The sequence below is a fragment of the Ovis aries genome, chromosome 9, assembly GCF_016772045.2.
Source record: "Ovis aries strain OAR_USU_Benz2616 breed Rambouillet chromosome 9, ARS-UI_Ramb_v3.0, whole genome shotgun sequence".
In the NCBI taxonomy this organism is placed as follows: domain Eukaryota; kingdom Metazoa; phylum Chordata; class Mammalia; order Artiodactyla; family Bovidae; genus Ovis; species Ovis aries.
The window spans coordinates 54,907,278-54,924,401 of NC_056062.1; the positions used below are offsets into that span (position 1 = coordinate 54,907,278).

Here is a 17,124-nt window from a genome sequence, read left to right on the forward strand (position 1 = left end):
TCAAGCAAAAAATGATTCCTTTCAAAATATTATTGCTCCTTGACAATGCACTTGGTAACCCAAGAATTTTGATGGAGATGGACAATGAGATTAACATTGTTTTCATGCCTGCTAACACAACCTCCATTCTGCAGTCCATGGATCAAGAAGCAATTTTGCCTTTCAAGTCTTATTATTTAAAAAATACATTTTGTAAGGCTAGAGCTGCCATTGATAGCAATTCTTCTGATGGATCTGGCAAAGCCTATTGGAAACTTTCTGGAAAGGACTACCATTCTAGATGCCATTAAGAACATTCATGATTTATCATGTGAATTGAATCGCCAGTCTATGTCTGACGCAGGATGCAGCATGCTTGAGGCTGGTGCATGGGGATGACCCAGAAAGATGTTATGGGGAGGGAGGTGGGAGGGGGGTTCATGTTTGGGAATGCATGTAAGAATTAAAGATTTTAAAATTTAAAAAATAAAAAACTAAAATTAAAAAAAAAAAAGAAAATTAACCAGAAAAAAAAAAAGAACATTCATGATTTATGAAAAGTCAAATTGTCAGTATTAACAAGTATCCCTGTAAATCCTCATTATGTCTTATTTTAAGAAATTGTCACAACTATCCCAACCTTCAACAACACCACCCCTGATCAGTCAGCAACCATCATTATCCAGGCAAGACTCTCTACCAGCAAAAAGATTATGACTCACTAAAGGCTCAAATAATGGTTAACATTTCCTAGTAATAAGGTATTTTAAAATTAAATTGATGTGTGCTCAGTCGTGTCCAAGTATTGCAACCCCTGAACCATAGCCAGCAGGCTCCCCTGTCCATGGAATTTCCCAGACAACAGCACTGGAGTGGCTTGCCATTTCCTTCTCCAGAATTTTTCCAACTAGGGATCAAACATTTCAGGTGGACTGTTTACTGCTGTGCCACCAGGGAAGCTCTGCACACTTTAATAGACTACAGTATGATAAAAACTTAACTTTTACATGCCCTATGAAAACAAAAAATTCTTGGGATTCACTTTATTGTGATAGTCATTTTACTGTGGATGATCTGGAACTGAACCCTCAATATGTCAAGGTGAGCCTATATATAGCAAAACTATTTAAAAAGCAAGGAAATGATAAACCCCAAATTCAGTATTACTTGTTATTCCCAATGAAGGAGAGAAAATAGAAGTGTAGGACAAATAAGAAAGTTCAAAGATAATCGTAAATTTCTGCTTTTTAAGCTGGTGGTGGTTTCATAGGTGTTTGTCACTATCTTTTATACCTACACAAAGTAGGTATAAACTTTCTTGAGTATACTCAATGTCAAGTAAAAAGGGTGAAAAATGAAATGAAAACAAGGTATTTATATCTTTTATCTATTCTGTACACAACTCACTCTCCAGCAAGCATCTTGCAAGAAGGTTTATGAAAAACTATATAAAAACAAATTGGATCTAAAGGCAAGTATCTCATTTATTACTTTATGTTTTACAGATTTAACATAGTGGTTAGAAGCAAAATTATAAAAATCTAAGTTTCTCGGTCTTCTCTGTTGTGATTAAAAGGTGATTGATAAGATATTGTCTTCTTTATGACTGGAGGAAGACAGAGCAGTATTATATTTTGCTTTATAGTTTACACAGTGCCGATAGGTTTTATTTTAGTTAGAGGATTTGTAGAAAAAGAAAAGAATCAGGAAAGTATTATGAACTGTGAAGTATAAAAGAATATCTTGGAGACTTTGAAGTTTGCTGACAGTTCTCTTGTGCTTTGGCAATTTTTTTTGGTGCTGTTTTTTATAAAATGTATTTGTTTTTCCACCCTGTAAGAAAAATAGGAGCTAATTACATGTAGTATTCCAAAAACAGATAAAAGCTTCACCCAGCTATGTGACCTTAGGCAAAATCATTATTCACTATAGGTTTCAATTATTTTATTTGCAAATCAGAGTGGTGGACATCAGCTCTTAAATTCTTTTCTGTGAGGATAATCCAAGGAGATGGAAAACCTTTTACAAATACACCATTATCTACAATTACAAACCTGCAAGCTGTATTCTCTTATGGGTAACATAGAGCAGAAAATTCATTTCAGTAATGTTCACTGCATTGCAGCAGTTTGCAGTGAACAATACAATACCTTTTCACAGATGTAACTGGGAACCTGAAGGAGCATTGGGTTTCTTGTTCCCATGGAGATATAACCTCAATTAAAATTCTATTCTCATCTCTATGAAACTGTACAGAAGAATCCAAAAATCAAGAATGATACTGAGAAACCTGCTGAGCTTTGTAACAGTCCGTACTCTCCTGCACTGATTTAATTAACTCTTATTAATCAGAATGTGCAGCATAATAGCTTCTGGAGTATTTCCAAATTATGTATTACCAAACCCCACCCAGGGCCACTAAATCAGAATTTCTCAGGGTGTGTCCCTGGTATATGGATTGCACTGGGTGATCCAAGGATGGAAACACTGATTTAACAAAACTCAGCTTCCAGATATAATCTGCAATGGATTAAAAAAAGAAAAAGGAGAGAATAGAATCAAGACATCTTTAACAATTAAAATGTCAATATCCCCAAAGAGCAGTCCACAACTCATCATTGTCATTTGTTGGAATTTTTTCATACTAACTGTCCAAAAAGCAATGACTATGATCGGAAGAAAAGTTATGACCAACCTAGACAGCATATTAAAAAGCAGAGACATTACTTTGCCAACAAAGGTCCATCTAGTCAAGGCTGTGGTTTTTCCAGATGTGAGAGTTGGATTATAAAGACAGCTGAGCACCAAAGAATTGATGCTTTTGAACTGTGGTGTTGGAGAAGACTCTTGAAAGTCCCTTGGACTGCAAGGAGATCCAACCAGTCAATCCTGAAGGGGCTCAGTCCTGGATATTCATTGGAAGGACTGATACTGAAGCTGAAATTCCAATACTTTGGCCACCTGATGCAAAGAAACTGACTCATTTAAAAAGACCCTGATGCTGGGAAAGACTGAAGGTGGGAGGAGAAGGGGACGACAGAGGATGAGATGGTTGGATGGCATCATCAACTCAATGGAAATAAGTTTGAGTAACTCTGGGAGTTAGTGATGGACAGGGAGGCCTGGCATGCTGCAGTCCAAAGGGTGACAAAGAGTCAGACATGACTGAGCAACTGAACTGAACTGAACTGAACTGATGATGGGAAGTAAGACTTTAGGTCTTTGCAAAGAACCATTTACCCACCTATGTGGCAGCTATAATAAATACCAGGTTTTGAAGCAGCCTATCTATTAAAACATTATAAGGAAAAGATGAACAACTAGTAAACTACAAATTCAAAGGAGAGTGCTTTCTATTACCTATAGGATAATAAGAACTGATATCTGTTGGATATTTATCTAGGTCCAAACATCATGCTAGAAACTTAATAGATTCTTTCTAGTCATAGTCAGTTAATTCCCCATTAGAAGATGAAGAAATGGAAGCTAATTGAGGTAAAATACTTCCCAAGGGCTTGAAATTAATAAATAGCAAATTCAATGCATGTAAAATCAGGTCTCATGATTGCAAATTTTGCTGGATATGATATCAGTGATGGCATTCCCCATTATTTGGAATTATATGGACAGAAAGAAAAAAGTTTTCATTATGCTACTCTCTCTACTGTTGATACAAACACCATTGGTATTATAGAAAGCAAAGGCCCAAAGCAAAGAGAAAGAACAAAGGGAGAGGCTTCTGTTCTGTAGCCATCCCCCAAAAGAGAAGAAAATTCCAGAAAACAAAATGCATAGACAGTCTTCCTCCCTCTCCACTGTGGCATGTGGAGGTAGAGTGAACTATAAGCCAGTTTGGTTTTCCTAAAAGTATTATTTGGATGTGGATGTAGGTTGGATATGACCGCAAATACAGACAGGTGTCAAAATGAAAAGTGCATAGAGGGCATAGAGTGAAGAGCCAAACTGGAAGGATTAGGAGACTCTGAAGATGAGTAGGCAGTGGGAAGTCTTTTATGGAAAAGAATAAGTCAAAGAGTGGCTTCTTTTCTGGCTCAGTGGTAAATCACTGGCCTGCCAATGTAGGAGACATGGGTTCGATCCCTGGGTGGGGAAGATCCCCTGGAGAGGAAATGGCAACCCACTCCAATATTCTTTCCTGGGAAGTCCCATGGACAGAGGAGCCTGGTTGCCTATAGGCCATGGGGTCACAAAAGAGTTGGCTACAGTCCATAGAGTCGCAAAAGAGTTGGACTAAACAAGAGCAAAAGTCAAAAAACAGCATTAGATGGAAAGAGATGTGTTGCTAGTCTTCAACCCATTTGGACAAAAAAGAGAATAAATTCTCACTTTCCTCCATGAGATCTGTTCAATCACTGCCCCAAAACACGAAGAAAGCATTATTTACATGTAATAAGAAAATCAAGTACGGAGCATGACGTTAATAACAGTGACTTTTGTACATGTATTCAAGTTCCTCAGTCAAAACAGAGTCACCCCCAGTACTCACTTTTTTAGTTAAATTTTTCAGGTATATCTTTCTCTTAAAGAGTTTAAAATATTTTGGATGGATTCATTCTTATTCCCACACATACACACACAAAGACTGGATTGGCCTGGCTGACTCACTATTATTCCATGAAGAACTTTGGGGTTCCTAATATACGTGGGTGGATCAGTAGTGGGTCATGAGCTTTTAGAAATGAAGGGGATGGGCAAAAACAACCTTCATTTGTTAATGATGAAATTCAACTGAGAGAAAGTGAATGATTTCCTGATGGTCCCAGTAGCCCTTAGTAGCAGAGTTGTGCTTGTAATACTGTTGACTCCGACTCCAGGAGTCTTTCTGGTTTGTTTTTTTTTTTTTTTTCAGGGGGTTTAACACATGTTCCACCAAGCTTAAAGATAAGCTATGATGGCTACTGCCTCTGTGGGGAGTTGAATGTTAACTGCAGCTAGCAATTCCCGGTTCCCAAGGTGGCATCTGCCCCCAGCAGATGTGTCAGCTGCTGGTGGAAAGCAGATTAACTCAAGCATCTTTAGATGAGGACTGGGCAACAATTTGTCTTTTCCTTCAAGCAATCTGATTTTAATTAGACTTCTCCATTTGTAATTCTGCAGCAGAACCATCATGTCTTAATATTATGCTTTATGCATCTTATCACTCACAACTTTCACATTGCAAGAAGTAAAGCAATGAAAAGATGTTAGTTGGATTCCCTATCTTATTTTATTCCCTCATTATCTGAAAGCACTAACTTTGGATAACAAGAAAAATAATCATTGAAGACCCAGCCAGAGCATGCATGAGTGCTAAGTTGCCTCAGTTTTGTCCCACTCTCTGCAACCCTATGGACTGTAGCCTGCCAGGCTCCTCTGTCCATGGGATTCTCTAGGCAAAAATACTAGAGAGGTTGCCATGCCCTCCTCCAGGAGATCTTCCCAAACCAGGAATTAAACCTATATTTCCTGAAACTTCTGCATTGCAGGCATATTCTTTACCATCAAGCCACCTGGGAAACTCCAGCTGCAGCATACTGAAAGCCAAAATTCTTCAGAACTGGATGCTGTTTTGAAGGATGTAGTATCCACTACTAAAAATCTTTCCTATATTCATAGTTACTCTTAATGGCTTCATATCTCTCCATAACTTACAGAATTCATCTTTTATTTTTTATTGTGGTAAATATACATAACATAAAATTCAGCATTTTAACCAGTTTTAAGTGTACAGTTCAATGGAATAAATGCATTTACATTGTAACTGTCACCATTATCCTTCAGGGATTTTTTTCCCCCCAAATTGAAACTCTGTGCCCATTAAACAATAACTTTTCATTATCTCCTCCCCGGAGTCTCTGGCAACTACTGTTCTACCTTTTCTTTCTATGACTTTGGCTATTCTAGGTACCACATAAAAGAATCATATATGATTTGTTCGTGTCTTCAAGGTTCATCCACACTGCACCATGAGTCAGAATTTGCTTTCTTTTTAGGACTGAATACTATTTCATATTAATAGTATGTATGTACTATGCTGAGCTTAGTCACTCAGTCGTGTCAGACTCTTTGCTACCCTGTGAACTGTAGCCTGCCAGGCTCCTCTGTCCATGGGATTCTCCAGGAAAGAATACTGGAGTGGGTTGCCACGCCCTCCTCCAGGGGATCTTCCCGATCCAGGGGTCAAATCCAGGTCTCCTGCACTGCAGGTGGATTCTTTACCATCTGAGCCATGAAGGAAGCCCAAGAATACTGGACTGGTTAACCTATCCCTTCTCCAGGGAATCTTCCCAACCCAGGAATCGAACCCATGTCTCCTGCTTTGCAAGTAGAGTCTTTACCAGCTGAGCTACCAGGGAAGCCCATGTACGTACTACATTTTGCTTATTCATTCATCTGTGGATGGATTGCTTCTACCTTTTGGTTATCTTGAATAATGCTGCTATGAGCATGACTGTACAAATATCTCTTTGAGCATCTGCTTTTAATTATTTTGGGTGTATACCCAGAAGTGGAATTGCTGCATTATTTGGCAATTCTATTTTTAAAATTTTGAGGAAAAACCACACTGTTTTCCACAGCAGTTGAACAACTTTATATTCCCTCCATGAGTGTACAAAGCCCAATTTTTCCCTTAGCTACATCCTCTCCTACAGTTGCAGTTTCTGTTTTGGCTGTTTTTTTTTTTTAAATAATAGTGATCTTAATGGGTATAAAATTATATCTCATTTTGACTGTTATTTATATTTCCCTAATGATTAGCGATAGTAAGTGTGTTCATGTGCATATTGGCCATTTATATACATTCTTTGGAGAAATGTTTATTCAATCATTTGCCCATTTTTAAATTATTTTTCTTCATTGTTGAAACTTAAGAGTTCTCTGTATATTCTGGATATTAACCCCTTATCAGACATATGACTTGCAAATATCTTCTCTTATTCCATGGATTTCTTTTTCACTCTGCTAATAATGTCATTTTTGATGCAGCCTAATTTGTCTTTTTTTTTTTTTTTTTTTTTTGCTACCCGTGCTTCTGGCATCTTTCCAGAGAACCATTGCCAAGTCCAAGATCATGAACATTTGCCCTGTTTTCTTCATAAAATTTTATAGTTCTTATATGATCTTTTGACCTATTTTCAGCCAATTTTCAATATGGTATCAAGTAAGGATCCAGCTTTGTTGTTTTGCATTTGAAGAGCCAGCTTTCCCAACATTTGTTGAAGAAGCTGTCCTTTCCCTACTGTACCCTTGTCAAAGGTCATTTGACCATATATGTGCGGTTTGTATCTGGGCTCTTTATTTGTCTATTCCATTGGTCTATATTTCTACCTTTATGATGGCACCACACTGTTTTAATCACTGTAGTTTGTAGTAACTTTCAAAATTAATGAACATGAAATCTCCACATTCGTCCCCCCTTTTTAGGACTGTCTTGGCTATTTGGGTTTCCTCAAGCTTCCACAATGGATTTTTCTGTTTCTGCAAAACCAGTGTTTTCATAGGGATGACATTGAATCTGAAGATTTCTTTGAGTATTTTTGCCATCTTAATAATATTATTATTTTTTTAATCCATGAACACAAAGTGTCTTTCCATTTATTGCTGTCTTCTTTAATTTCTTTCAGCAATATTTTCTAGTTTTCAGTACATAAATCTTTTGTCTTCCGGGTTAAGTTTATTCCTCAGTATTTTTTATCTTTTTCATATCTTTTTCATGATATTGTAAATGGAATTGTTTTCTTAATTTCCTTTTCTGATCATTCACTGTTAGTGTTTAAAAGTGCAAATGATTCTTTCACATTGATTTTGTATTCTGAAACTTGTTGGATTTATTTAATAGTTCAGTGTTTGGTGTGTGTGTGCTTCAGGATTTTCTACATATAAGAGTTCTCATCTGTGAACATATGAGAGATAATTTCACTTCTTCTTTTCTGATTGGAATGCCTGTATTTATTTAAGTTTTACTTTCCCAATTGTTTTGGGTAGGACTTCCAGTACGTGTTGAAGTCTTACCCAAAGAAGTGGTTAAAGTGGGCACCCTTGTCATGCTCTTGACCTTAGTAAAAAGCTTTCATTATTTACCAATTAAGTATCTTGGCTGTAGAATTTTTATGTATGGCCTTTATTATGCTGAGGCTATTTCTTTTATTATGGAGATTTAAAAATCCAAGGAAAGAACCATTCCTACAAGAGGTTAATTTTGCTTTGGTTTCACTGAATTGAAACCTAGCCATGTCCAATGTATGACTAAGAGAACTGGCATAAATTGTACTGGCTGAGACACTTAAACTTGACCTTCAAGGATGGAGCAGGGAAGTGTAAGAGGGAAACTTGGGTCCCCTGGACTCCACTTTCACTGCTTTGATTAGTGAAGAAGTCTTACCGAAGACTTGTAATTTTATTCAAGAAGCAGCACTAAGGGTATAGATTTGTCCGAAATGAAAAATTGAATCCCCATGTAGGACAAAGAACCTTAATCAATCAAGATACTAGCCTAAAGCTAAGGGAAAATGAATGAGTATTGTAATGAAGGAAGTCATAAATTAAACCAGCATATCTAGTGGGAGAAATAACTAGTGGGAGAAATGAAAACTGTAACCTTTACCTATGTTTCTTAGCTTGTTCTGCAGTATAACTAGTTTTGTCTCCATTCCGTACTTACACTATAATATTTTATTGTGTTGTATTGAGAGTGTTTAATTTCCATTTGCTTTACAGTTTGTAGCATATCAAAGAATCTTGACCAGATTAGGAGACAAGGATATTCCATGGTAGACCCCGGTCTTGAGAAAAATTTTAGAAACCACAATCCCTGGGAATGTACTTCAAGCAAATCTCCATTTGAGAATGGAGAATGGCTATAGCTAAATATACAACTGTAACATAATAGCATATCAGTATCAGTATCAGTTCAGTCACTCAGTCATGTCCAACTTTTTTGACCCCCATGGACTGTAGCACACCAGGCTTCCCTGGCCATCACCAACTCCCAGAGCTTATTCAGACTCATGTCCATCAAGTCGGTGATGCCATCTAACCATCTCACCCTCTGTTGTCCCCTTCTCCTCCCACCTTCAATCTTTCCCAGCATCAGGCTCTTTTCCAATGAGTCAGTTCCTCTCATCAGGTAGTATTGGAGTTTCAGCTTTAGCATCAGTCCTTCCAACGAATATTCAGGACTGATTTCCTTTAGGATGGACTGGTTGGATCTCCTTGCAGTCCCAGGGACTCTCAAGTAGCATAACAGCATATAGAGTTGGATTTTCACCACTGCACATATTTGAACAGAATGGTAGGTTAAGCATACCATATTATAAAAATAAACTTAGTGTTGCTCTTCCACTAGGAATTCCCAATAGACAACACAACTAGCATTGATGTCACCAACCAGAAATCCCAATCTCTCTTTCCTTCCCTTGTCCTGCAAACCACAATCACAATCCTATATAAGACTGAGCAAAGGAAAGAAGGAGAAAATAAGACTTATATGATGAAAAATAACTCCCTTCCCTTTCTGAAGCTAAATGTACGTTGGGAGGAAAGGTAATGAGGTGATAAATCTGAGAGAAAGAACCTTGAAAAATAAAGGTGGGGGAAACTCAGTATATATTTAGATTGTCATTGACTCTTTTGCAACGCCATGGACTTTAGCCTGCCAGACTCTGTCCATGGGATTCCTCAGGCAAGAATACTGGAGTGGGTTGCCATTGCCTTCTCCAGGGGATCTTTCTGACCCAGGGACTGAACCTGCATTGGCAGGCAGATTCTTTACCCCTGAGCCACTAGGGAAGCCCCCATGTTTAGATTACATTCTATTAAATTAATTTCACTATTCAAGAAACATTTACTGAGATCTTAGCTACTGTTCTAATTTCTGAGAATGACAAAAAGAAAAAACTTTAGACAATCAGACAGACAGAACTGTAAGTAAAAAACATTATAACACAATATGATAAAAGGTAGTGGAAAGTAGAGAGGAAAAGGACTCACCACCTGTCCTGCCAGATGAGGGCAGACAGCAAGGCTTCCTGGAGGAGGTGTTACTCAAATATACCTTGAAGAGCAGAAGTTGGATTCTGAGACAGAAAAGATAGAAATAAACATTCTCAGGAGAGAAAATAGAGGTACAAGAAGTTTTATGCTTTTAGGAGCCTTTCCTTTATCTATAAAGTTTGAATATTTTCTGAAGGAGAACTACTGAGATGATTTCTGGAGAAGAACAATGTGGAGCTATATGCTTTTCACATAGATCACTCTGGCAATACTTTTAATATGAATAAGGAAGGTGGTCACTTTATGGAGGGAAATCAATTAAAAAGATGAATCAATAAGCAAGGCAAGGAGGGACCAAGGACTGGACTAATGCAGTGACTGACCTTGAGGCTGAAGTGGAGGAGAGGCAGTTGTGCTGAGAATTAAGGAAGCATCTTTGAAAAGTTTGGAGTTGGAGAGAAGGGTGGTGATTCTATGATAGCTCTAATTTTCCTGAGATGAGAAGCTTTTAAAAGGAACAGACTTACTATAACTTCTTGTTTAGATACAGAAACATTAATTTTATTGTGGAGTTACCATAGTACATGGGGGAAGACACAGGTTCCAGAGCGACACTTAACATATAAGTTGTGGCTCCCAAACAGACAGGCTGATGATACTGAAAATGTTTCTCAGCCTCCCCTAGCTTCAGCTTTCTCGTATGCAAAATAGAAATAGTAATGTTTCCCTAGTTATTATAAGATCACTAGAAAGATAAAATATGATAGTCCCTAAAATAATTGGTATACAGTCTGGTTGGCCCATAGTAGATCCCCACAAAATGTTGGCTTTCTTCCTCTCATTTATTCTCATTATTAATAATGAGGCGTATGACAATAACATGGTCATTTTGCTAACTAAATGTGCTTTTTAAACATTAGAAATATATTTATATATTTGTATAAATACATAATATATATACTATATATATGGGGCTTCCCAAGTGACATTACCAGTAAAGAACTCACCTGCCAGTTCAGATATATGTAAGAGATGCTGGTTCAATCCCTGAGTTGAGAAGATCACCTGCAGGAAGGCACAGCAACCCACTCCAGTATTGTTGCCTGGAGAATCCCATGGACAGAGGAGGCTGGCAGGCTGCAGTCCATAGAGTCACACAGAGTCTGACACGACTGAAGTGACTTAGCACACACGCACACTGTATATACATATTATATGTTGTATACTTTATATATAATGTATTTGGCTTTTTATTTTTTTCAAAGCTCCACTTAAAGAAAAAATAACTCTCCTTCAGACAACCCATTGTTTTAGTCCTCCAAGATATTTTAAAACTATGTCATAGTTTTCAGTTAGTATGCAAGACTGCAATTTTGAGTATGTGTCTCTCTCCCTATCTGGAGTGTAAACTCCTGAGGGATTATTAATATATAGCATTCCCATTATAGGGCTTTTGTCATATAATTTTAAAGTCGTTTGCTCTACTGACTGTCCTAACTGAGCACTTCCCATGTTTTAAATTATATAGAAATGATAAATGCACAGAATTTGAAAAATACCGATACCATCCTCTTTCTTGTTATATCTTAACAGCACAATCTCAAACTTTTTGTTTTGTAGTCATCTTGTTTACACGTCCGAACCCCAGTCTAGTCCAGCTCCTGATCCTGTTGGAACCCATTTTTCTGCATCAAAAGTATATCTTTCCAAACTATTGTCTGTATAAATATGTGTATGTTTATGTGTGTTTGTATCTTTAAACAACCCACAGTGTGCTTTGGCATATGCATTTTAAAACTGTATCCTGCTTTTAATTCTTCTTCCTAATTCTTTCATATGATTTTATGTTTCTGTACACACGATATGATCCTAATTCATTCCTGGAAATTGAATTTATTGCTTTTGACTTATGCATGAAAACTCAAGGTATGTAGATATTTTATTTTACATATCTTTTTTCTTGATTGGTAACATTTATGCTTCTCCTTTGCTTTTTCATGCAACACTACTATGAATATATTCATACACATTTAATCAATTTTAGGCTAATGTAATAAGAGAAGTAATTATGCCTCAAAGTATCTGTCAAAGGCAGAATGGGTAAAAAAAGAATGGAAAGGGCTTTTCTGTTTCTTTTCTGTTTTTCCTTATATAATTATTTTCACAGAGCCCACCGAAGTGATAATGTTTCATCAGCAGGCAAGAAAAGCAAGAGAATTTATAGAATTTATCCATAAGAAACTCTACCTCAGTGGAGGAAGGTGGCACAGGAATTATATCTCCCTTGATAATCAGTATACACTCCTGCACAGAAATAATCCAGTTGATATTTTTCTTTTTTTAAGAAGCATCTACTACATAAGAGCTTCAGAGAGGTAAAAATAGAGGTAGCAGAACAACAGTAAACATACAAAACTTTTCTATCATCATGAAGACATCTTATGCTGCTTTTTGTAGACCCACCAATCTTTCTCCCTACCAGAGATCCTCTCAGACACCTGACAACCAGGAGTCTGTTTTCCATCCCCACAACCTTGTTCTTTTGAGAATGTTATATAAAAGGAAAGTTACAAATGGAATGTTATATAAATGATTTTTCACTCAGCCAAACCCCCTTGAGATCCACCCTAATTTTACACATCAGTTTGTTCCTTTTCATTTGTTCCTTTTCATTGGTGAGTGGTATTTGATAGAATAGTTACACTCTGTCCAATGACCGTTTACTCACAGAAGATCATTTGGGTTGTTTGTAATCCAGGGCTATTACAAATAAAGCTGATGTGCTCCATGCAAAGTCACTTCATTTGTGTCCGACTCTTGGCAACCTTATGAATGGCAGCCTGCCAGGCTCCTCTGTCCATGGGAGTGTTAAGGCAAGAATACTAGAGTGGTTGCCATGCCCTCCTCCAGGGGAACTTCCCGACCCAGGAATCAGATTTGTGTCTCCTGCGCTGCAGATGGTTTCTTTACCCCTGAGCCATCAGGGAAGTCCAAAATAATGCTCAGGCTCACATGGGAAAGAATCTGCCTACAATGTGGGAGACCTAGGTTCAATCCCTGGGTTGGGAAGATCCCCTATAGAAGGGAACAGCAACCCACTCCAATATGCTTGCCTGAACAATCCCATGGACAGAGGAGACTCGTGGGTTTACCAAAGAGTCAGACACAACTGACTGACTAACACTTTCACTCTCAGAAACAACAGACATTTTAGAACTATGTTGTCCGGTAGAGTAGTCAGAAGCTCTATAAGGGCACAGCACTTGAAATGTGATAAACCTAACTGAGGAACTGGATTTTTAATTTGAGTTTGAATTAAATTGAATCAAAATTTTAAAACTGACAGTTTTAAAATTGATTTAATTATTAGAAGATTTTTAAAGTATGTTTGGAACAACTTGAGTGTTTAAATCTACTTTCTCAGCTATACGTCTATCTAAATATAGATCAAGTATTTCCAATGAAATTTAGCTTCCAAGATTAGTTGCACTGAAGTGTAATATACACAACAGATTGCCAAGAAAAAAATGTTAAATATACCATTGCTAATTTTGTGTGTTGATATACATGTTGAAATGATGTTATTTTGGATGTGTATATGTGCTCAGGCACTCAGTCATATCCAACTCTTTGCAACCCCATGGACGGTAGCCTGCCAGGCTCCTCTGTCCATGGAATTTTCCAGGTAAGAATATTGGAGTGGGTTGCATTTCCTTTTCCAGTTGACCTTCCCAACCCAGGGATCAAACCCACGACCCTGCATTGGGAGGTGGATTCTTTACCATCACGCCACCTGAGAAGCCCATTATTTTGGATATATAAGGTTAAATAAAATATGGTTTAATTGAGTTCATATATTTCTTCTTATTTTTAAAAGCAGCTACTGGAAAATTTAAAATATTATATGTGACTCACATTATATTTTCATTGGACATACTGTATTATATAAAAATACAATTGGCTAAAAATAGCCAATTTTCCTGGTGAGAAAAACAAGCTTCAGAAAGTGTAAGTGACTTAACCAGGATCAAACAGCTGGTCAGAAGCATGATTAAGTTTGAGACTTTCTGACTTCCAGTCCAGATCTCCAGAAAATGCCTTGAAGGTTAGCTTGATAATGATATACTCAGCTAAGTCTGAATGGATTTTAAAAAAATTTCAGTAAGAACCCTCCAATGATGTTACTCTGTCTTTAGTTTTTTAAAATATCAAAGAGTAATTCTCAGGAGAAACATCCATGTTATGTTGTAATTATGTTTAATTTTAATTTCTATTGGAGAAAGTCCTATACTAATTTAATGTTACATGAATTTGGGCTAGTTCAATGGATTTGTGAAGGTTTTCTTTGCCTAGGTAGTCATCTTTTTTATTTTTAATTTTTAATAAAAAGAGAACTTTCTTCCTTTCATCTGGAAAGTGACTGTAATTCCCTTGTGTTGGCTGTCTGTTATTGCTATTGTATAACAGTCATAAGTGGAAGAATTACCCATTGACAAACATACTGCAGTCTTCATAATGCCCACAATGACTCATACCATCAATACAAAATGGCTAACTTTTGCATTTCTAAGATGCAACAAAAATATAACTCCCCTAAATGTTCATAGTTCCACTCCAGGTCACATCAAATTTGCCACAAGATTACGTACAGAAGTGCTCTATTAGTTTTGTAATTTGCAAGGTTTCTATAATCTTCCATTTCATTATTTCTCTTGCTTGCTCTCCACCCGCCAAAGAAAATCTAGCTGAAACTATACCCCAAGGTCTGCTGAATGTTTCAATTAGAAAAACTCACTGCTGGAAATTGCTTTAATAATACTTAGACCTAAGGGGGAAAAGAAAGAGAGAGAAAGGTGAAAAGGAGTCGAAATTTTCAAGCCTATAGAGAGACTTGCCATGAAAAAAACTAAGAGTGACAACCAGAACTTTCAGAATTAACAGACAAATCCTGGATACAGTGATTATGCATGCATGCTAAGCCACTTCAGTCATGTCTGACTCTTTTTGACCCTATGGACTATAGCCCTCCAGGTGCCTGTGTCCATGGTATTCTCCAGGCAAGAATCCTGGAGTGGATTGCCATGCCCTTCTTCAGGGGATCTTCCTGACCCAGGGAGTGAACTGCTATCCCCTGCATTGGCATTTGGGTTCTTTACCACTAGTGCCACTGGTTACTATAGTTCTAATATTACTGTTGGCTTAAAGCTCAGCATTCAGTAAATGAAGATCATGGTATCTGGTCCCATCCCTTCATGGGAAATAGATAGGGAAACAGTAGAAACAGCGTCAGACTTTATTTTTTGGGGGCTCCAAATCACTGCAGATGGTGAGTGCAGCCATGAAATTAAAAGACGCTTACTCCTTGGAAGAAAAACTATGACCAACCTAGATAGCATATTCAAAAGCAGAGACATTACTTTGCCGACTAAGGTCCATCTAGTCAAGGCTATGGTTTTTCCAGTGGTCATGTATGGATGTGAGAGTTGGACTGTGAAGAAGGCTGAGCACCAAAGAATTGATGCTTTTGAAGTGTGGTGTTGGAGAAGACTCTTGAGGGTCCCTTGGACTGCAAGGAGATCCAACCAGTCCATTCTGAAGGAGATCAGCCCTGGGATTTCTTTGGAGGGAATGATGTTAAAGCTGAAACTGCAGTACTTTGTATGTTAAGTAAGCAGGGTGACAATATACAGCCTTGACGTATTCCTTTCCCAATTTTGGAGCAGTCCATTGTACCATATCCAGTTCTGTTGCTTCTTGACCCACATACAGATTTTGCAGGAGGCAGGTAAAGTGGCCTGGTATTCCCACTTCTTGAATAATTTTCCACAGATTTTTATGATCCACACAGTCAAAGCCTTTAGCATTGTCAGTGAAGGAGAAGTAGATGTTTTATTGGAATTCTCTTGCTTTTTCTATGATTCAGCGGATGTTGATAATTTGATCTCTGGTTCCTCTGTCTTTTCTAAATCCAGCTTGAACATCTGGAAGTTCTCTGTTCATGTATTACTGAAGCTTACCTTGAAGAATTTTGAGCATTACCTTGCTAACATGTGAAGTGAGGCAACTGTATGGTAGTTTGAACATTCTTTGGCATTGCCCTTTTTTGGAATTGTATTGGAAACCAACCTTTTCCCAATCCTGTTGTCAAAACTGATTTTTCCAAATACTAGATCCCACATGTCACAGCTAAGATTCGGCAAGCCAAATAAATAAATAAATAATTTAAATTTTAAAAAGTCAGCTATTGATCCCTGCTGCAACATGGATATATTTTGCCAAGTGTAAAAGGCCTGATCAAATGGATACATGCTGTGCAATTTTATTAATTTAACGTTCTAGAAAAGGAAAAATCTAAGGAAGCAACATAGATCAGCTGCTGTCAGGGCTTAAGGCTGATGAAAAGGGTTGTCTAGAAAGGGAGAACAGCCAGCGGAAATCTGGGGGATGATGGAAATGTTCTGCATCTTCTCTATGGATAAGGTTCTACACATGTATCAAAACCCATAGACTAGAGAAAGCAAAAAGCAAGTTACTATATAAAAATTGAAAAGAACGCATTTGAGTCAGACCTAATGAGGTGAACGAACCTAAAGCCTATTATACAGAGTGAAGTAAGCCAGGAAGAGAAAGATAATATTGTATATTAATGCAGGCATATGGAATCTAGAAAGATGGTACTGATGAACCTATTTGCAGGGCAGCAATGCAGACGCAGACATAGAGAGTAGACTTGTGGACACAGTGAAGGAAGGAGGGGGTGGGACAAATTGAGAGAGTAGCACAGAAACATATACATTACCATACATAAAATAAATAGCAAGTGGGAATTTGCCATGTGACACAGGGAGCTCAACCCAGTGCTCTGCGACATCCTAGAGGGGTGGAATGGGGTGGGGGATGGGAGGGGTTTCAGAAGGGAGAGGACATATGTATACCTGTAGCAGATTCATGCTGATGTATGGCAGAAACCAACACAATATTGTAAAGCAATTGTTCTCCAATTTAAAAAAATGAAAAAAGAAGATAAACTTTGAAATATTTTAAAGTATTTTAATAAGGAAAAATATCAATATTTGACAAATCTGGTGTAATAGTTAGTAAGAACTTCATTGTAATCCTCTCCAAATATAAAATTAAGTTGTATTGTTAGAG

The 17,124-nt window shown here is 37.5% G+C and overlaps 1 long non-coding RNA gene across 1 annotated transcript; it reads right to left on the reverse strand.

The window, feature by feature from the left end:
- Positions 1-1,445: 1,445 nt before the first annotated feature.
- Positions 1,446-13,530, reverse strand: LOC121820341 (uncharacterized). Its single transcript, XR_006060840.2, has 2 exons — positions 9,970-13,530; positions 1,446-1,812 (listed from the first exon to the last, which is right to left on the reverse strand). It is a non-coding gene; the product is annotated as an uncharacterized LOC121820341 (long non-coding RNA).
- Positions 13,531-17,124: the final 3,594 nt, after the last annotated feature.